This window comes from Macrotis lagotis, chromosome X, assembly GCF_037893015.1.
Source record: "Macrotis lagotis isolate mMagLag1 chromosome X, bilby.v1.9.chrom.fasta, whole genome shotgun sequence".
In the NCBI taxonomy this organism is placed as follows: domain Eukaryota; kingdom Metazoa; phylum Chordata; class Mammalia; order Peramelemorphia; family Peramelidae; genus Macrotis; species Macrotis lagotis.
Window position 1 is genome coordinate 464,705,280 of NC_133666.1, and position 22,110 is coordinate 464,727,389.

Below are 22,110 nucleotides of genomic sequence, written 5' to 3' on the forward strand. Positions count from 1 at the left end.
TAAAATACTTAATAACAATTCATTAAAAGTGACCTTGACCAAGACAGTTACAATTAGAGAAATACATTAACAAGTTAAATTTTAAAATTGCTGGGAGGAAAAATTTAGTTATCTGCATCTGCTTACTATTTTCACAACTTGTTCAAGGTTTATTTTGACTAATTTATATCTATTGATTCAACAAGATAATCTGGGCTTTGTGTCCATGAATAATTTATAAGCACAAAACATTTTTTGATATATGTATGTATATATATATATATATATATATATCATATATGTCTGTTAGGACTAGGGTCATTTTTTCTCATATATATATATATGTACACACATAACACACACACACATGTATATCTTTTAATCAAGAGAACATGAATTTTATATTAGACATCTTGGTCTATGTCATACCAAGGAATACAAAAAGAAACAAAAATAGTCACTACTCTTTAAGAGTTTGACAATGAGAACTAATTAAGGTTCCATTAAAGATAAATTATATGGAAGACATCTTGCCTAATTAAAGTTACTAATGCCTAAAAGTTAACATAATATTTAAACTTTACAGATCTTCCAAAGACCCTATGTAAGACACCCATTCCATCCTCCACATGTTAAGGTAGGAATCTGTTTATAGGCAAAAGTATAAGATGAATATAATACAGTTTTAGCTTGAAGGTATAATATCAATAGTGTTCAAATATTAAAGCAGTTATACTGGCTGGACTTTTTAGGTATAATTTTAACAAAATTTATTAAATTTTTCATAAGCTTCTCACAAATCAAGATTAAAGTTCATTGATTTGGTATTTTCCTCACCGTCTCAAACACTTAGAGAAAGCTTAAGCTTTTCAAACCCCTTCTTTTGTCTGCCCTTTTTTCCCACACCACAGCCACATTTTATCTGCTTATCTCCTTCTCTGCATTGCATATCAATCAATAATAAAGTTAAAAAAATAATAAAGTTAAGCTTAAGCCAAGACCTTCAGGCTAAACCAAAAACTTTCCCTTAGACCTCCATACCTTCTAATTCATTTAGAAAATCAGAGTTCATTTCACAATATGCACAGAATTCCTTGGTTCCTAGCCCATATTTTTCTTGGGAAGTCCCTTCAGTCAGAGTTGAAGGGAGCAAGGAGCAAGGGAGACCATAAAATGCTCCTATTCAGAAAAGAATTACAACTCATGGAAGAAGTTTGTGACTGTATCACTTCGTTAATAGAGGAACAGTGTGGCACATTGGAAAGAAACTACACTGATCTTGGGGGCAAAAGACAAATTAGCTGTATAACTGAGCAAATCACTTCTGCTTTGGGGGCCTAATTTTTCTCATTTATATAATTATAGTAACACTTAAGACTATCTCACAGAATTCTTGTGAGGAAGGCTCTTTGCTGAGTGTGCTGAGAGATAGGTGCTGTTGTTATCCCCATTTTACAGATGAGGAAACTCAGGTTCATAAAGGTTAAATGGCTTATGGATCACAGAGTCTGAAGTATATTTTGAACCAAAGTCTTTCTGACTTGAAGCCTAGCACTCTACCCACTGTACCATCCAGGCACAGTCATTGCTCCTAGAGAGGGTGATATACCAATCTTAACAAGTTATAACAATAATCTAAATAAGGTGATATTTAATTGAGATAAATATGAAATCCTTATACTCTGATTCTGAAAATCAACTATACCAATATACAGCATTTACTACAGTTTGGTCCTGGAGATGATCTTGTAGAAATCTTGATAAGATATAACAATAGGATAGATATCATAAGATAAAATTTAATTGGAATAATTGTGCAAGGCTTAAACTTTCATTCAGAAAATCAACTAAATAAATACATGACACAAGAGAAACAGTATATGTGACAAAGTTCATGGAGGGATTTTCATTAATTGAAAACCGAGTGAATCAATAGTATAACAGCAGTCAAAAAGAAAATCTGGTGCAATCTTGAGTTGCATTAATCAAGGCATAGGACCAAGAGCTAGAGAGAATGTGGTATCATTGCAATCTACCTGATAAAACCAATCCTATAGGAAATTACTCAGAGAGCCTTCCATATTAGGAAGGTTAACTGGAGTGAGTCCAGAGGAAAGTCATCAATATTATGAGATACTGTGCCATATCAAAGAAAAGGGATGCTTAATCAAAAGAAAAGAAGCTATCTTTAAGCATTTGAAAGGTCATCTCTTTGAAGACATATTAGATTTGTTCAACTTGGATCCAGGGGAAGAAATGGAAGGCATAGATGAGACCTGCAGAAAGGCAAACTTGAGTTAATATTAGTTAAGTTGACAAGAATTTATTGAGCATTTACTATATGGCAATCTAGTGAAGCTTAAAAAAAAATAACTTCCTAATAACTAAAACTATCCCAAAGGAGTTGAGAAGCCCAGGGTCGAGGTTGGGGTGATGCATGGGCTTCTCCAGCAGGGGAGAAAATCAAAGCAAAATTGGCAATAATCATTTGTTGCGAATGTATTTGGCATAACTTTTCTTCAAATATAAGTTGAAGGAAATGGCCCATAAAGTCCTGTCCAACTCTGGAATTTTGTGTTTGTAATAACTATTCTTATTGCTAGGAGAGGAAGTACAGTGACTGCCAAGATTAATATTCAAACCTTAGATTTAGAAGGGTTTAGTGCATGAGATCCAAATTTGAGGATTTACCAAAAACTTCCCTACAGAACATGTGCATCAGGAGGCTACTGGTGCAGGCTGACACTTAAAAAGCTCTCCCAAGATATCTCCCCAGGTATGCAAGCAGTAGAATCCCTTCCAGACAGGCTAAACTTCCATATTATTCAAACACCAGCAGTTAAATGAATGAATAGGCAACAAATGCAGATATTCTTCCTGGAAGGATACAGAGAGAAGATCTTCAAGTCATAGGCATAACCTTTTTTTTTTAGGGTTTTTTTTTTGTGAGGCAAATGGGGTTAAGTGGCTTGCCCAAGGCCACACAGCTAGGTAATTATTAAGTGTCTGAGACCGGATTTGAACCCAGGTACTCCTGACTCCAGGGCCGGTGCTTTATCCACTGCGCCACCTAGCCGCCCCATGGCATAACCTCTAATGGTTATAACCCATCCTATATTTTGGCTACTCCATCATTGATGATCTAGTCTGCCAGATCTCAGAGAGTCAAATTGCCAAGTTTGATAGGATTGCAGCGTCCTACAATATTAGATTTTGAGGGGAGTGCCAAGGCCAACTAGTCTGGATAACCCCAGCAAAATATCCCCTTCTACAGCATACCAAAAGAGTCATTATCATTCAACCCATGACCCACCAAGACAACTCTCATTATAGTTTTTTTGAAAGTTCTTTTATAATTAGTCAGTTTTTCCTTACAAGAAGCCTACACATTTTTTCCATAGTTTTACTCATATTGAGTTTGCTATAATCTGAAAACTGCAGATATTTTTCAGATACAATAGGTATTTATACATATTTAATTTTCAAACCCAATGGTCATATTAGATTCGGTCCAATCTTGTAGTGACTAGAACTGTCAAAATCTTTTTTGAGTCTCAATTCTGTCATTCTACATGTTAACTAACCCTTCCAGTTTTATGCCATTTGAAAGCTTGACAAGAATGAATTTATTCAAGTCATTGATAAAAGCATAAAATTATACAGACCCAACAAACACATCCTTGAATTGCACTACCCCCAACTCCTTCTAGGTTGACACCAAACAATTAATGACTCTTCTTTGGGTGAGCAGCTCAACCTTTTCTAAATCTACCTATCATCTAGCCCATATCTTTTCATCTTTTTCACAAGAATAATATGTCCTGTGTTTTCAAATGCCTCCCCAATATCTCCATAAACGAGACCTATAAAACTCTATTGATCTGCTATTCTAGTGACTTGTCCAAAAAAAATGTGATTGGTCTGGTATCACACAGTCTTGATAAAGCCATTAATTCTATTTTTCCCTTCTTCTAGATTAACTATTCTTTTCTGATACTTCTGTATCATAAATTATTTAAGAGTGGTCATTTTCACTTAAGGTTCTCATTGGAATGCTACTTCCCTTCATTAGATCCCCTACTTTTTAAAAGAGGAAATTATTATTAGAGGATTTCAAGAAGTTGTTAGCTGCTGCTGTGATTTTGGCAGAGGAAGATGTCCACTCACCTGAAGTGTTGCTGGGTCAGGTCAAACCCTTTATCATTGCCTTTTCTCCCCTTTTGTATTGTCTGAAATATATTCTGGTGATGATATTATTCATGCTTCTAACTCCATTGATCCTCAAAGAATACTCTTTGTCATATTTATCTCCTATGTTGCCTAAATTTCCTTCCTTGATCTTTTTTATATCTAATGTTAATCCATTCACATTTTTAACAATCCCTACTATTGCTAACAGTAGTAATAAAATTAAGATAGTTTTTATTGCTGGTTTTAAGGCTTACAAAATGCTTTCCAAATATTATCTCATTTTATCCCCACAATAGCCTTAAGTGTAATTTTTGCTATTCCCATTTCAAATATAAAGAAATCAAGGTAGAAGTTAAGTGACTAAGGATCATTCCAGAACCACATTTCAATTATGCATCTCATCCCACCAAGTCTCAGGGATTCCTACACTTTTGGTTTGCCTTCCTTGTTACCATTACTTAATATATCTAATATATTCATATATAGACATACGATGATGCTATATAGGTTTTAATTGTTGACTCCCTTCTTTAATCTTATTCTTTCCTATGAATTTTGAGATGTTTTCATTACTGGACAGGATTTTGGAAGCCATCTAACACAATCTTCTCATTTTTACAAACATACTATCTATGCTACAGCAGTCTTGAAGGATAACCTGATGTAGGAAGGGGTAGTGGAGTTCCTGAGAGATCAAAACAATTTTCATAGTATTCTATGTTTCACAAAGACAAACTACTGGATGGCACCTTGAATAGATTGCCAGGCCTGGATTAGAAGATTCATCTTCCCCATCTGATCCAAGAGTGTGATCCTGGGCAACTCAATTAAGCCTGGTTGCTTCAATTTCCTCATCTGTAAAGTGAGTTGGAAAATGAATAGCAAACCACTCCAATATCCTTACCAAGTGGTACAGTAATTAAAGCATTTGATCTGGAATTAGGAAGACATGAGTGCAAATCTTGCCTCAGACACTCACTAGTACTGTGATCCTGGGCACTTAATTTCTGTCTCAGTTTCTCCTTATGTGAAATGGGAACAACAGTAATAACACCTGAGACTAGTCTAAGTGTTATTATTATCTAGGCTATTTCTAGGGCTATTGTGAGAATAAAAATGAAATGATATTTGGAAAACGTTTTGTAAACCTTAAAGCCTTAAAATAATCTATTATAATTTTCATGATACTGCTAGTAATAGTAATTTTAATATGGTTGATATTGAAGGAAATAACAAACATGAACAAAAATTTTGGAGTGCTCAATAATTTTTAACAATACAAAAAAGATCCTGAGAACAAATAAATTTGATAACTACAAGACTATCTATATATTATTCCTCTTTTCTTTTCATCTTAAAATCTCCTTTGATGTCCATGGCCCTACCCATTTGCTAAATGAAGTCTCCATGATTTCATCAACCCATATGTGTTCAGTTAACATCTTTATGTCAATGAATTCCAAAGCAAAACATCACATTCTAAGGGTCTATCCCAGAAAAATTCTCCCTACTTTCTTACAGTTTCTAAAGTGAGATTCTTAGTCCATTGTCTTTCTTTTCTTTTGAATGACTTCCTATCATAACTGCTGTAGTTAGTGGTTTCTGTGGGTCAAATTGGAATAATCATATTCTTCTCACTTTCTAGCTCCAGGACAACTCCATTCAATTTCATTTCCTTAGTTTTACTAATAGTCTTTTTGCAAAGTCTCACCAATTAAGTTACTTCTTTTTTTTTTTTTTAAGGTTTTTGCAAGGCAAATGGGGTTAAGTGGCTTGCCCAAGGCCACACAGCTAGGAAATCATTAAGTGTCTGAGGCCGAATTTGAACTCAGGTACTCCTGACTCCAGGGCTAGCGCTCTATCCACTGCGCCACCTAGCTGCCCCTTTAACTTACTTCTTAAGTCTTTCTAATTACCTTAAATCTTTGAACCCTTCTTTCAACTTCAGTCCTTACATTTGTGCTACTTTTTCTTCAGTCCTTATCTTCAAATACCTTCCCTTCTTTCCTAACGCTCCTCCATCAGCTCTAGATCATTCTTCTTCAAGTTAAATCATCGTTCTGTTTTTCCTTCCATTTAAAGTCATCCCAAATACAGTTTCTAGGCTTCACGATTTCAGATTGCTCCAAATTACTACATCCTTACTGATTGAAGTCTTTTGGCTCTTACCACATACAACCTTTATCTAAAAAGGCCAGAAGTAGAATTATTCCTAGTTATTTAGCCTTAATTCCAGAAAGACTGTTCTTGGAACTATTGAAAATACTCACTAAAACTTTAGCATTTTTAGTAATAAAATGATAGGTAGTTATACAAAAAAAAAAAAACAAAAGCAAAAATACAAGCCATCACCACCAACTGCAACAAAAACCCTTGTGTTGAAAAAAATAGTTAACCTGAGTCTCCTGGTTTAATTTTCATTTAATAGAGACACTTGATTAGAAAACCAAGAAAAATCTGGAGAATTACAACAAAGAGGGTTTGTATTCAAAATATATTTCATGACTCTGGACTGGAAACATATCTGCTCTTTCCCATTTTTGTACATTAATATCACCATTCTTCCAATCACCTGCCTTTGCATTTTTGGGGTCATTTTAATGCCTCTTTTTTCTCAATCCCCACATTAAATAATTTTCTAGATTTTATCAACTGTACTGCCACACAATCTCTCATATCTTTTCTTTTCTCATTATCAATTCAGATTTGGTCTAGTACAAGTTCTAAGCACTTCCCTCCAGAACTACTGTAGAAGTCTCTTAAACTGGTCTCTCTTCCTCCCAACTCTCTTCTCTCTAATCCATTTTCCACACATCACTCAAATTAATAATCCTAAAACATAATTCTTTCCAAGTCATTTTTTATTACATAAGTATTTTCATTAGCTATTAATTATCTCTAGGGCCAAATACAAAATCCTTAGTCAAGCATTTAAAACTCTTAACAACCTAGGTATTTAAAAAATACCTTTTTATTTATTTCATTAAATATTTCCCAGTTACATTTAAGGATTCATTTGCTATTCATTTCTTAAAATTTTGAGTAAATTCTCTCCCCACCCTTGTGAAAGCAAACAATATGATTGATTATATATGTGAAGTCACACAAAACATTTCCATATTAGCCATGTTGTAAAAGAAAACACATACATACACACACACACACACACAGAAAATATGGTGAAAAAAGTATAATTTAATCTGCATTCAGTGCTCATGGGTTCCCTCTCTGGAGGCAGATAGCATTTTTCATCAAGATTTCTTTGTAATTGTCTTGGATCATTGGTCAGAGTTATCTGACTCTTTTCTTTTTTCTTTGCTCACTCTTAAGTTCTGCTCAAACTGATCTATTAATTGTTCCATAGAGAAGATAATCTCTTTTTTGGACATCGCATAAATCTAGAACACACTCCTTCTTTGCCTTCATCTAACAGAATCTCTCACTTCTTTTAGATAACCATAGGAAGATTATTCCTACGTTATCTTTCTTGATATCCTCAATTTTTATCAGCATTCTCTTGAAATTCCTTTGCATTTACTTATGTATGTTGTATACATTTACTTTAAATAAGTTTAGTAAATGAGTAGCTGATTATACAATATTAATATTTTGTATTGATAAATTTTGTTTGAATACATCATTCAAAGCCCAAGCTTAAAGTCAATTAAATCTTCTACAATCCCAGAAAATAGGTAACTATTTCAATAAAGGTAAGGTATTGTTCTGTGGAAGCCTCAGGGTGGGAATTTTGGCAGAAGGGAGGCAGCAGAGGAAGAAGGGGACAGGAAAGTAAAAGGCTACTTATACCCCAGGGACAAACGATCATTGGCTCTTTCATAATAAAGGACAACAAAGGCCAAGGTTCAATAAATATTTTAGAGTTCCCTTATAATCAAGAAATGACAAGTCATAGCTATCTAGAGAATTTTAGTACCTGCTTACATTTTTTAAGGGAGAAAGGGAAGTTCCAGACCTGTTATTTCATAATTTGGAAACTCCCAATGTGAAAATTCCCTTCATGCATTCTGATCAGCAACTTACAGTCCTAGAAAGTTGCATGGAACACTGTAAAGCAAAATAACCAGCCAAGTCACACACTATGAGTATTTTCCTGAACTCCATGGCTGTAGTTCCATGCACCCTGTCATGCTACCTCCATGAACATAATTTAAAATAACTTAAAACATTGAGAGGGTAGCAAAGAGCTGAGATGAGAGTGAAGAATTTATTTCTCCCAAATAAGGAAATATGAGAATCTGGAAATATTAGATTCCACATTTAAGATGATGCAAGATAATTTTTCTTAATTCTCATACACTGAACCTTCAAAAAAAATTTTGAATGTCAAGATTACATAATGTATACATTAGTATAATTTATGTAGAAAAAGACTTCCTCAGACCAGAATTGTTTATTTTTGAATATAAATTAGACCCATTTTTAAGATGTCTTTATTTTTTTAACTCATCACTAAATTATGACTCCAATATGGCAAACAGAAAAACAGAAGTCTCCTTTATGCTAATTGATGCGATTTCACCTCTAATTTCAGGAACATAGATTATGTGAGCTGTTTAAGACCTCAGAAGCAATCTTGTCCAAACATTTGTTACTTTATAGATAAAAATGAAATCTTTAAAGATTAAGGTGATTTGTCCAAGTTTAAACCACTAATATCAGAGACAAAAGCATCAGACAAGCTGAACCAATTATGTTTTGTTTTGTTTTGTTCTTTAGGTTTTGGCAAGGCAAATGGGGTTAAGTGGCTTCCCCAAGGCCACACAGCTAGGTAATTATTAAGTGTCTGAGACTAGATTTGAACCCAGGTACTCCTGACTCCAGGGCTGGTTCTTTATCCATTGTGCCACCTAGCCGACCCCTGAACCAATTTTTATGAAAGTTGTGAAGAGATAAAAAGCTAATTCTCAATTGTCTTTGTCTACTGCAGACAGAGGGGATGGATTGTAGGGGTCTGGAGCCAAGAGGACCCATTTTCCTGACTTTAAATCTGGCCTCAGGAATTTAATAGTTCTGTGATCCTGGGCAAGACACGTAAACCTGTTAAGGATTAAGGATGAACATTTCATTTCCTGTACTAGCTAGCTGCCCTTTATCTAATATAGTGGTTCTCAAAGTGGTCTAGTGATTCCTGAGACCATTTGGTTGGGTGCACAAAAGGGAAAACTATTTTCTTGATGATAATTTTTGTTGTTTCTGTCATGGTTGACCATTTGTGATTCCATTTGGTGTTTCCTTGGCAAAGACACTTCAGTAATTTGCAATTTCCTTTCAACTCATTTTACAGATGAGTGTTAAAAGAAGATTAAGTGACTTGCCCAGTATCATACACCTAGTTAGTGTCTGAGGCCACATTTGAACTGAGGAAGATGAGTTTTCCTGACTCCAGGCCTAACATTTTATCTACTGTGCCATCTAGTTGTCCTTTAATAATAAGATGTTTAAAATTTAAATACAGTGAATAACAATAGATATGACCCACATAAATAAAGACTCTGGCATCCTCAATAATTTTAAAGAGTAAAAAGGGATCCTGAGATCAAACACTTTGAGAACCACTAATCCAAATTCCTCATATTTTTAAAGGAGAATGATGAGGACAAGAGAAGTTGCTGGAATATCTATGCAACATCCACAGGACTCTTGATTTTCTTTCTAATATGTTTCCAATTTTTATCTGAATGAATATTTTCCCCCTTTAAATTGTTTATTTCAAACTTTCTTCATGTGTATTCTTTTATTACAACCTCATTTTCTTTTGAAAATAATCTTATAAAACAAATTATTGCTTGTCCTCATTAACTAATAGGCACAGATGAATGATTTACATGAGGCCATACAGTTTGCTAGAGATGATGGGGTCAGGTTCCACCTCTGAGATCACTATTCTTTTCCACTGGATCACAGTATTTCAATTTGCATCTACAATATTTATGTCTTGATTTTTTTTTAACTTTAAGAGTCCATTATTTCATATGTCTGAGTCCTCTAAAAAATAGCAGACTGATATCCTTCTCAGGATCTGTAAGTATGGTTCTCACTAAGAATAACTTTTGACATTTTTAATGTCTTTTAAGATGTACAAAAATCATTCTTCATTTGTCTACCAAAAAGAAAAGAGAAGAAGAAAGAAGGAAGGAAGAAGAACAAGAGCAAGAAGAACAAGAAGAAGGAGAAGGAGGAGAAGGAGAAGGAGATAGAGAAGAAGAAAATGAAGATGATGGAGAAAAAGAAAGAGAAGAAGAAGAAAGAAAGCAAGTAGGGATGAGGACTCCAGACCAAAAAATCCCTAAGGTTCCTTTTAGGTTTAATGGACAATTTAATGAGCAGCCAGAACTGCTCAAAAGATATCATCACCTGGTGGTCAATCCTTTGGCAATTAGACTCTCTGAACACACCAAGGTTGAGTTTTTTTTTTAATGAAAGATATATATTGCCTGCTAATTTTCTTTTAATAGAAATTTAAAAAAAAAACCTTTGGACCTTCAATTTGCATTCTACTGCAAGCTGCACTTACATCACTTCAAGCAAACTAGACAACATAGATGTAAACAAAGTCTTGTATTTGGTGGATAGGTGAATTCTTCCATTTATCTGTAGTCAAACTTAAATTCACCAAACTTCCCCTTGTCCTATTCTCATTCCACTTTTATCACCTCCATCACTTCTATCTCTTCTCTTTTTTCTATTCTCATCAATAAATCTTTTATTCTCCTCAAGTTAGGTTTCTCTTTTTTTTTTGCAATTTACACCACACAGGAGAAGTTCTCTAGAGTTACTTGCTTGGTTCTCATTCCGCTTTGTGGACTTTGAGTCTATCATTCAAACCAAAGCAACCATTACCAATCACAGTCCTGACATTGATATATTCAAGTATTGGAGGAGGGATGAAAAGAAAGAAAAGGAGAGGAAGCAATGGGTTGCACTGACTTGTTTGAACTGATTTTAGATCTCCTTTTGCCTGGAAACTAGATAATTGAGTATTTATTATATAAATGAAAATCTCTTATAACCTCACATATAAAATACTGAATTGCTGTTCTCTTTTTTTCAAAATTACTTTAAATAGTTATTAAAATTTTATAGCATACATTTTTGTTGTTCAGTTATTTCAGTTGTGTCCAACTGTTCTTGACTCTACTGAAGTTTACTTGGCAAAGATTCTGGTATGGTTTGTCATTTCCTTCCCTAGAAGTGTTCATAGATACATATATAATATTAATTCATTTGAAATGATTTTGTTAACACCTGCATCCAAAAATCAACTTCTCAAGTACAACATGAAGAGATTAACCAGGCAAACTATAGGCTGTGAAAATTATCTGGGGTTTGAGGTTAGGATTGCTGGATAATCATGTGGAACAGTACAAAGAGTGATAGACTTGAAGTAGGACTCAGAATCCCTGGATTAAAATCCTAGTGCCATCAATTATGGACACTATAACAATAGGCAAGTCACAACCTTTCTGGAATTCAGGGTCCTTACAGATAAATTGAGGACATCACACTAGATAACCTCAGTTCCCCTCAGTTCTAAATATAGGATCTTATGAACATATTTAACTCCTATAAAAGACAAAATTAAAATACAGTAGAAATAGACATTCAATGAATCAGCTCCTGTTGAGATGGCAATAAAAGAACAACAGCAATATGACCTTCAACCTACATTGAGAAATGTCTGGGTCAGGCAAGGGGAGGAAGAAAGGAAAAGAGGTAAGATGAGGAAGAGGAGAAGGAGAAGAAGAAAGAAGGAGGAGGAAGAAGAAGAAAGAAGAAGGAGGAGGAGAAGGAGAAGGAGAAGGAGGAGGAGGAGAAGAAGAAGTGGAAATAGAAGAAGAAGAAGAAGAAGAAGAAGAAGAAGAAGAAGAAGAAGAAGAAGAAGAAGAAAGAAGGAGAAGGAGAAGAGGAAGTGGAAATAGAAGAAGAAGAAGAAAGAAGAAGAAAGAAGGAGAAGTGGAAATAGAAGAAGAAGAAGAAGAAGAAGAAGAAGAAGAAGAAGAAGAAAGAAGAAAGAAGGAGAAGGAGGAGAAGAAGTGGAAATAGAAGAAGAAGAAGAAGAAGAAGAAGAAGAAGAAGAAAGAAGAAGAAAGAAGGAAAAGGAGGAAAAGGAGAAGAAGTGGAAATAGAAGAAGAAGAAGAAGAAGAAAGAAGAAGAAGAAGAAGAAAGAAGGAGAAGGAGAAGGAGAAGAAGTGGAAATAGAAGAAGAAGAAGAAGAAAAGAAGAAAGAAGAAGAAGAAGAAAGAAGGAGAAGGAGGAGAAGGAGAAGAAGTGGAAATAGAAGAAGAAGAAGAAGAAGAAGAAGAAGAAGAAGAAAGAAGAAGAAAGAAGAAGAAAGAAGGAGAAGGAGGAGAAGGAGAAGAAGTGGAAATAGAAGAAGAAGAAGAAGAAGAAGAAGAAGAAGAAGAAGAAAGAAGAAAGAAGGAGAAGGAGGAGAAGAAGTGGAAATAGAAGAAGAAGGAGAAGAAGAAGAAGAAGAAAGAAGAAGAAGAAAGAAGGAAAAGGAGGAGAAGGAGAAGAAGTGGAAATAGCAGAAGAAGAAGAAGAAAGAAGAAGAAGAAGAAGAAAGAAGGAGAAGGAGTGGAAATAGAAGAAGAAGAAGAAGAAGAAGAAGAAGAAGAAGAAGAAGAAGAAGAAGAAGAAGAAGAAGAAGAAGAAGAAGAAGAAAGAAGGAGAAGGAAGGAGAAGGAGAAGAAGTGGAAATAGAAGAAGAAGAAGAAGAAGAAGAAGAAGAAGAAGAAGAAGAAGAAGAAGAAAGAAGAAGAAAGAAGGAGAAGGAGGAGAAGGAGAATAAGTGGAAATAGAAGAAGAAGAAGAAGAAGAAGAAGAAAGAAGAAGGAGAAAGAAGGAGGAGGAGAAGGAGAAGTGGAAATAGAAGAAGAAGAAGGAGGAGGAGGAGGAGGAGGAGAACAAGGAAGAGGAGGAGAAGAAGTGGAAGTAGAAGAAAAAGAAGAGAAGAAGAAGAAAAGAAGAAGAACAAGATGAGTAGGAGGAGGAGGAGAGGGAGAAAAGATGGAGAAGGGGGAAGAAAAGGAGAACCCTTTTACTAACTTACTTCTATAATACAGAGAAATCCAACACTGCCAAAAAAATAACCACTTACTGAAATAGTTATTAACTCTGAACCTCTGATTCTGTGAACAACAAACTTGTATATAATTTTTTCAGGACTCACCTCCTACCTAAAGTTAGACATACCTTAGAATTCATGAAAATTATTCAACAAATAAAAGATTCTTTAGAGTATAAATTCCTTGGAAGTTTGGATTATTTCATTCTACATATTTTGAACATCTAATACAAAGCACAGAATAGACTTTGATTGTTGATTGTTGATTGATTGCTTGGAGAAGGATCTACTGTAATCCTGATATACATCATTCAAAAATTAATTTTTAGGTTTGTACTTCTAAAAAATAGACTGATCTTTTCTTTTTTTTAAGAAAGATTTTATTTATTTTGAGTTTTATAATTTTTCCCCTAATTTTGCTTCCATTCCCCTACCCGCTCACAGAAGGCAGTCTGTTATAGATTGATCTTTTTAATGAATTATCAATTAAGGGATTTTTAATAGAACAAAAATCCAACTGCAACATAAATTCTCTACTACTGTCACTAAAAGTATAAGCATGCCTCAGGACAGTATGCCTGAAGCAGAGCACCTGTTCTACCAGAAATGAACAACGTGTGTATGTGTATGTGTGTGTGTGTGTGTGTGTGTGTGTGTGTGTGTGTGTGTGTGTGTACGTGTGTGTGTGTGTGTGTGTGTGTATAAGGCAATGTGGGAAGCATGTCAAATCTTTTTTAATAGCTCCATTTTAGGTGAAAATGTACAAAACAATTTATCAACAAGTGGTTTTTTTTGAGGGTGCTGGATTTTTCTGTATCACAGAAGCAAGTTAATAACAGGGATCATCCAAGTGCCCTAGAAGTAGATATTTGCAAATGATTGCAATAAATTAATGTAGTAATAAGTCTTTGGGAATTTCTCACACTCACTAGAAATTTATTCACTTTTGCTTTTAGAAGAGCAAAATCAAAAGCAGACATCAAAGCTAGGAATTAATTTCTAGATAATAAAATCAGTGTTTTAGGGCTGAAGCAAAACACACCCAGTTCAAAGTCCAATTTAGTTAAATTGTCAGGCAATTAAGGAGCTGAGAAATCCCTCAATCCAGTTGTTTCACCTAATAGATGAATGTCTTGATCTAATTTATAGATTGTCATAGGATCATACATTTTGAGCTAGAAGAGACTTAAAGAAGCCAGCTAATCTGATCTCCCTCATTTTACTGATGAGGAATATAAAACCCAGACAAGATATGACTTAAGTATAGTCATATTGATAATAATTATAAGGATTTGAGGTTATTTGGTAATAACCTTCAAAATTTTGGCATTTCCACATGTACAAAAATATGGATAGCTGGTTATTTTTCTAAAGTGGTGACTAAGGAGCATCCATCAATTGGGAAATAGAACAAGTCATGACATATGTGAATGTAACAGAATAATGTGGTGAGAAAGAAAAGATGAAAGGCAGAGATTCAGAGAAAACTGAGATGATTTGTATGTATTGATACAGAATAGAATCAGGGGAATAATAGGCAATAAGACTGCAAAAACAAACAACTTTTGAAGATGTAAGAATTCTGATCAATGCAATGACTAAATATGATACCAGAGTACCCATGAAGTAGGTGTTTGAAGTACAGATGGAGACCTTTTTTTGGGACATGGTCAATGCAAGAATCTATTTAGTTTGACTAGTCATATTTGTTACAGTTCCTTCCTTCCTTCTTTTTTTCCCCCAAAGAGGTGAGTAAAAGGAAGAGAAAATTTTTTTTTCTATTACATTTTTTTTTAGGTTTTTGTGCAAGGCAGTGGGGTTAAGTGGCTTGCCCAAGGCCACTCAGCTAGGTAATTATTAAATGTCTGAGGCCAGATTTGAACTCAGGTACTCCTGACTCCAGGGCCAGTGCTCTATCCACTGCACCACCTAGCCACCCCAATTAAAAATTTTTAATAAAAAAAAAATCTTGCTACCTAAGGATCTGTTCAAGAAAAAGACAGAATAGGATACAATAGTTATCTTTAAATATCTGAAGAATTGTCTTGTGGAATACTTATTAGAGTTGTTCTCTTTGGTCCTAGAGGAAAAGATCAGTACCAATGGTGGTCCTAATGTGTAGAAGTTACAATGAAGGGAATTTTGACACAATATAATGAAATATTCTCTAACATAGTGACTCTAAAATATAAAGGTGAGACACACAGGCATTTGTGGGTGTGGGTAGTGAGCTCCCCATCACTAGAATTCTTCAAGTAGAAGCTGAATGGACCCATATTGGGAATACTTTAAAGAGAGAGTTTCATGCTTTGGAGTAGAACTGGATAATTTTGAGGTCCTTTTTCTACTCCAGGATTCCATCCCCTATCAGAAAAACAGTAAACAACCAAAGAACAATCATGGACACCCTTCTGTAGAGAAAGAGATTCACAGTTCTTTCTCTCTGAGAGAGAGAGAGAGAGAGAGAGAGAGAGAGAGAGAGAGAGAGAGAGAGAGAGAGAGAAAGAAAGGCAGAAGTCAGAACCTAGATATGCCATACTTTCCCACTTCTGATCTTAAAAACTTGAAGACAAAAAATGGAGTACTGATATAGAGAAAGAAACAAAAACACAACACTCTGCCCTACCCCTATATCCTCTTTAAAAAAATATTAAAAATATTTTTGAAATAATTCTAGTCTTAAACCTTTGGACTAATCTGTAAGTAAAACCTCTTCAATATTTATCAATTCTGACACAATATCCTGTTCTTCTCTCTTTGATCAGACCAGGAAGGAATCTGACTCCCTATCCCAGATAGATAAGAGAAATAAGTAGTTGTTTCCTCATACCCTAAAGGAATTTAAGTAAAGATTCACTTAAAAAAGGTGGAAATTTCTTGGATTACTTCCACTTAATGGAAGTTAGGAAGGTATTGATTGACCAGTTGGAAAAGAGAATCCTTAAAGGGGTTGGATAAAGAGTGTTAGCATTATTCAGGAAAATTATTCTCCAAAATTTGCATGACTACTATGCTATTTCATGAAGCAGATTGTTAACTGAATTTTTCTTCTAAATGTTAGCTTTTTCATCATGATCTGAAATTTTTCTTATTTAAGTATTCTATAAAAAAATGACACCAAAATGACTTTTAGAGAGATGTCTAAGAGTATGAGGAGATTCTCAGTTTTCTAAGCAGGAAAATGCTTAAATTTAGATTAATAAAATATTTCTTATAAAGTCGTGACAACAAAAGAGTATACAAACTTTTTTGTTACAAACAAGAGGTACCTAGAAAAGATAATGTAAGAATTGAAACGGGAATCAGTTAATAGTAGCATGAAACTATGTTTGTTTCAATTTGACTGTATATTTTATAAATTTTTTTAGGGTACTATACGTTGTCCAACTAAGTCATGATATTGTGTATAATGGCTTGAATAATTTTTATCATTTGTTTATTTGAATCAGTAATGTAAACTGGATTATATTGAATACAGTGGAAGAAAAGTATAAGAGAAGAAAAAAAAACAAATAAAAAATACCTATATCCAAAAATATAGGTAAGCTCTCTGATTTTTGCCCTTTGGGAACCTTTGGATTTGAACTACCCTAATGTCCCCTTCCAGGGTCTTACTATGCCATGGAGGTTATCCTGGTTACTGAAAGATTATGTCAATGGTACAAACGCTCTAGCTTTTGTCTAGCTTTGGAAACCAGCTATACGGGAATGTATGTTTGTCATTTAAGGACAATTTGGAGATCCAACAATAAGGTTATTAATGTTATGGCCCTGCAACTCTATAAAATCACCTGCTTTTCTAACTTATAGATAGATTGGGATCTACAGTGGAGGAAAATAATAATGCTACACCTATGTATCACTTTAAGTTTTACAAAGTGCTCTACACATTTCTGATCTCATTTGAAAAAGTACTCACAGGAAGAAAAATCACAGAATCATGAAAAAGCAACCTAAGAGAGACAGCTAACAGCAGAGGGAAAAAAAGAAAGGATTTGGCTAGATAGAATATCCCACTTATCATAAGTACAATAAGAATTTAGTAAAGGGTTGGAGATCATTATAGACAGGATTACTAAAGTAAAACTTGTTGGAAGTAGAATGTGATATGAACCTTGAAGGCTGTCTAGGAAAGAGTACATGAGAGGAAATTTCATGAATGTCTCTCTCTGGGGTTTATATTGAAGTATTATTGAAAATAAGGTTAGATAGGTTAGTGGTGACAAGGATCCATTTGAGGTTCCAATCTAGAGGTCTGACACTTTGAAATGAGTGTTTTAGCAAGATTAGTATAGCAGCCATATGCAAGTTGAATCCCAGTGGAAAAAAGAAGATTGGGAAAATGTCATTGTACAGGCACAATTATATCACTGAAATAGGAATTGTGTCAAATGAAGGAAAAGACAATCATTTTTCTAAGTAAAGAAAAAAAAGAAACTGTTAAGTTGAAGCATCTTTTAACATTTACTATTGTTTTAGAGAATTTCCTGAACTGCTGGCAGGAAATAAGGAGTAACAGATAGAAATGCAGGAAATACTTTGGAAAGTGAAAAAGTCACTTCCTATAAATACTCATTCATTGATGAAGTATGACATCTCCATCAATAATATATGAATAAAAAATCTGGCATAATAATTTAAGCAGTTTTGCCTTTGAGTTCAGAAGGCAGATAATTTAAAAAGTAAAGTGAACTCCAAATAATTTTTTCCTCCCCCTCACCCCACCTCCCCCAAAAGATGAACCTATTTGCAGCCCCTGTGTGTTTTTAGTTCTCAGCTATCCCTTGGATGCCTCCTGGATTAACTCTTAGAGATAGAGGAATGCTTACCTTGACAAGAATGTTATCCAGCAGACAGATTGGAAATCTCACTGACCCTATTGTATTTCCCCAGGCTCCAAACAAAGGAGAAGGTCAAAAAAAAACCCTTAAACTCATCTAAAAAGGGGTCTGCAGAAACTGCCTTTATCAAAACAAAGGCTTTAGTGCCTTTAAATGGTTACCTAGAGACTATCACTTGCCACACAAATAAGACACAAATTAGATAAATCCAAATGCACCAAGGAATTTTCAGTAGAAATAATTTCCAGACAGGTCTGTTTCAAAAGAACTCACATGTATGAATTGAAATGAATTACCTTTCACTACGTTTTTCTCCATTAATTCATTTTTTACAAATATTTGTATTTATGAAGCTGTCTTTAGATGAATATTATACTAAATAATTATTAATATTTACAAGTATGTAAATAATTTATACATGCACCTTATGAGAGTATATTATAATAAAGCACATGTATTTACAGATTACCTAATTCATTCAACAATATCTCTGGGCAATGAAGATAAAGTTGAGTGGGTTAAATAAGGATTCAAGCAAAATGAATGTAATTATCTGTCCCCACATAACTTAACCCCTTAATTTATCTAGAGTATTTTAAGTATCCTGTTGTCCAAGAGTGGTTGATTATTTTTTTTGAAAAGGTACTGACGAATTCTGTTGCAAACTAATTCTCAACTTTTTTTTTCTTTTTCTAATATAAAAGAAATGCTTCTGTAAATTTTATTTTGCTTAAAAAAATTATGCCATCTGACATACTGAGCTGTTATGAGGATCAAATAAAAAATGTATTTAGAGCAAAGCTAGCCATTATTATTATTATTATTATTATTATTATTATTTCTACTGCTACAGAACTTGTAGGAAGAAATGAACATTATAAAATCAAACAATGATTGGTTACAAAATCAAACAATGCTTGGTTGTTCCTCATTCCAAAGGGATTAGAAAAACTACTCCAACAGTCAAGACCTGGCTCATTTAAACAGATAAGTTATGCAAGACAATTCATCATCTTTAAAAGTATAAATACTGAATGAATGTAATTTAACATTGCATATAAGTAAATGGGTAGTAATTAAAGGGTATATATGGATAGCAAGAGGTCATCTTACAATATAAGGGATGGTTTCATATAAAGGAAGTAGGATGTTGAATTATTTCAATGAAGAATCAGAAAGGGTTCTCAAGATGAAAAGAGTTTCAGGCAGATGGTTTAGCTTGGAAGAAGAAGATATTTTGAAATTCATTTATAGAAATCCCTTATTTGTGTACAAAGTTTTGAAGTTAGATTCTGAGAACATAAAATATGACAAAGATGGAAAATAATTGGCATAAAATATTAAAGATTGACAATGCTAGCTGCATTGTCAACTAAGTTGGTTTCAACTATACTATAAGCATTTCATGATATGCTTTCTAATTCAACTCAACTCTAAAAGTGACAAATATGGTAAATCTTTTGTTAAAAATATTCCATGTCTTACTCTATTCAAATTCTCAAACATACAATATTAATTATTATAGATGTAGCCTTTGCATTTAATATCTAGAAAAATGGGGGGAGGAGGAAGAGGTTAAAGTCTGGCATATGAATGTGATGTTAGTAACAATCACATAACACATTCTTGTTTTCAACTGCTAAGATAAAAATTTTCTGTGGGCATTTACTTTGAGAATAAAATTACAGAAAAGAGAAAAAATTTCTTTTCAAAATAAAGTACACATCTTTCATGTTTATCATATTTAATACTATTTAAATTACTAAAAGCATAATGTCTTTTTAATACTCACCAAGAATTTAAAGAGTTTCTTCAGATATTTGAAAATCTGTCCTGCCTTGGACTCATGCTCTTGTAGGAAAAAAATGTCACAGAATAGCTCGCAACCTAACCTTTGAATGTGATTGCCATGGTTGTGAGTATAATAATACTGTCTTTTATTAGAAAGATAAGTCCCTCTTAGCACTTAATCAGATACACTTCATACATTCATTCATAATTATAGTGGGAATGAAATAATATACCATAGTTACAAGTTTCCTTTTAGCTGATTTAAAGAGGTAGAGCATAGAAAGAGTAGAGCATAGAAAACTCCTAACAATCCCCATTTTGTGGTACAATGATCATTTTCGAAGAATGTTTTGGATAAGAAGATAGCTAAACCAAGTGCAAATCTGTTTGAGCAGTAGTTTAATACTCATCTATTTCTATCCTTTTCCATCTGTATATTTGATTAACTACGGATAATAGACAGGAGAATTTAAATACTGGCCCAAATGGTTGGTAAAGTTGCAGAAGAAGGGAACCCTGGGGCAGAATTGACAATATACCTTCTACCATATCACAAATATGTGATGGCATGGTTACCCAGAGATCCAAAAGCTGCTATTTATTCTTCTCTCTCTCTCTTCTGGATCTAAGAAATCAGGGAAGTTCCAAGCTTTCCCAAGTAATCCACTGATCATTGTTGTGGGGCTGGGGTAGACTCGATGTACATTTATCATTGTGCAATCAGAAATTGTTACAGATTGTTTATGTGGGTTTTAAAAAAACTCATCTTTTGTACACATTATTATAGAAGTACTGACACCTAGAAATTACAGATCTTAAAAATATTAAGCATTTATTGTTCTAGTGACTACAGTTACCAATAAAGTAATTGATACTTAATTGCTAATATGCCATGTCTAGATTCAAAGTGAGTCGAACATTAGTGTCATTAAATGCTGACATCTCTTTACTCTGTTCCGTGAAATTAAATGTAACAGAAAGATCGCAATATAGTCTCAGACCTATTGGGATTAACTAATTACAATAAATTCTCCTGCTCTATTTGACTTGATTAAGTGTTTCAAAGGAATTTGTGTTTGTGGGGGGAAATCCGATTGTATGTATTGTTGACCGTCCATTTGTTTATTTAATCAACAAATATTCGCAACCTCCTGCGAGGTGCAGTGCCCAGATTAACTTTACCTAACTGCGCCTGGGCAACGAGAAATTGTGCAGATTTAAGGCGTTTGGGGCAGAGTGACCTCTCTAAGACTGGGGAGAAGGCTACAGATAAGCACTACAGGGCTGTCCAGTTTTTGAACAACCTTGGAACCAGGAGGCCTCCTATCTGGGAGGCAAAAATCTAGTGCAAGGAATTCAGAGCCCTGATTCCCAGCTTCCGGAGTGACCAGTGCCTCGCGCGCGCTCCCTCCCAGCCCACTGGTGGGGGGGAGCCGGTTTGGCCACTTGGAAGGTTGCACAAAGACCAAAGGGGAACATCTGTCCGCTCGGACGCCATCTGCCCGAGGCGGTGCTGGCCCATTCCCCTCTAGAGAAGCAGCTCAGAGGAGGGAGACCCCCGGGCTTCCCCCGCTCCATCCATTCCTCCAGGCAGAGGAGACCCGCAGACCAGACCCGGCAATAGAGGCTGAGCAAAGCCCTCCAGTGCTGAAGGCGGGAGAAGGAGAGAGGGGAGAGGGGAGAGAGGGGAGAGGGGAGAGGGCACCCGGTTTGACTTCCTAGAGCCAGACAATGAGAAACTAGCAGGAGAATTCCTCCCCATTCATTCCCGGGCGCAGGGGCGGGGGCAGGGAACAGCATTGCCCGAGGTTTAGCAACGAAGCCCACCCCCCACCTTCAGTTCAACAATTGCACAACAAAAAAACCTTCCAAGCAGGAGCCTTGGGAATTGTAAAGTCGGCCAGTGCCAACTGGGCTGTCTCCCTTCTTTTATCCCCCCCCTTCCAACTACAGCTCCCTCCTTCAGCACTCTACCCAAGGAAAATACACAACCTTGCTTCCAAGGAGTGCCTCAGCAGAGTCGGGCTAACTCCAAAGTTGGGCAGTGAGTGCAAAAGTTTTCTAAGAAATTTATCTCCAAACAAGGACTCCGGTTCCGGGAAAGGTGACTGACTGCAGGCGACTCCCAGGGACCGGGCGCCCGCAGACCACCCTCCCGCTCCCAGTGCCAGCAGCCCACGAGTCAGAAGAGCCCTCTGGGGTTTTCTACTGAAGACTGC

At 35.1% G+C, this 22,110-nt stretch overlaps 1 protein-coding gene across 2 annotated transcripts in view; it reads right to left on the reverse strand.

Annotated features, from left to right (window-relative positions):
* The window catches only part of LAMA1 (laminin subunit alpha 1), a 207,847-nt gene that overhangs the window by 185,376 nt on the left and 361 nt on the right, over window positions 1-22,110 (reverse strand). Inside the window, exon 1 of one of the 2 annotated variants that reach the window (XM_074201153.1) lies at window positions 21,884-22,076. The exons of the other annotated variant lie outside the window; for it this stretch is intronic. The gene's annotated coding sequence lies outside the window, so the exon portion shown is untranslated. Of the gene's footprint in view, window positions 1-21,883; window positions 22,077-22,110 lie in introns of those variants that run through there. 2 annotated transcript variants of the gene reach the window in all.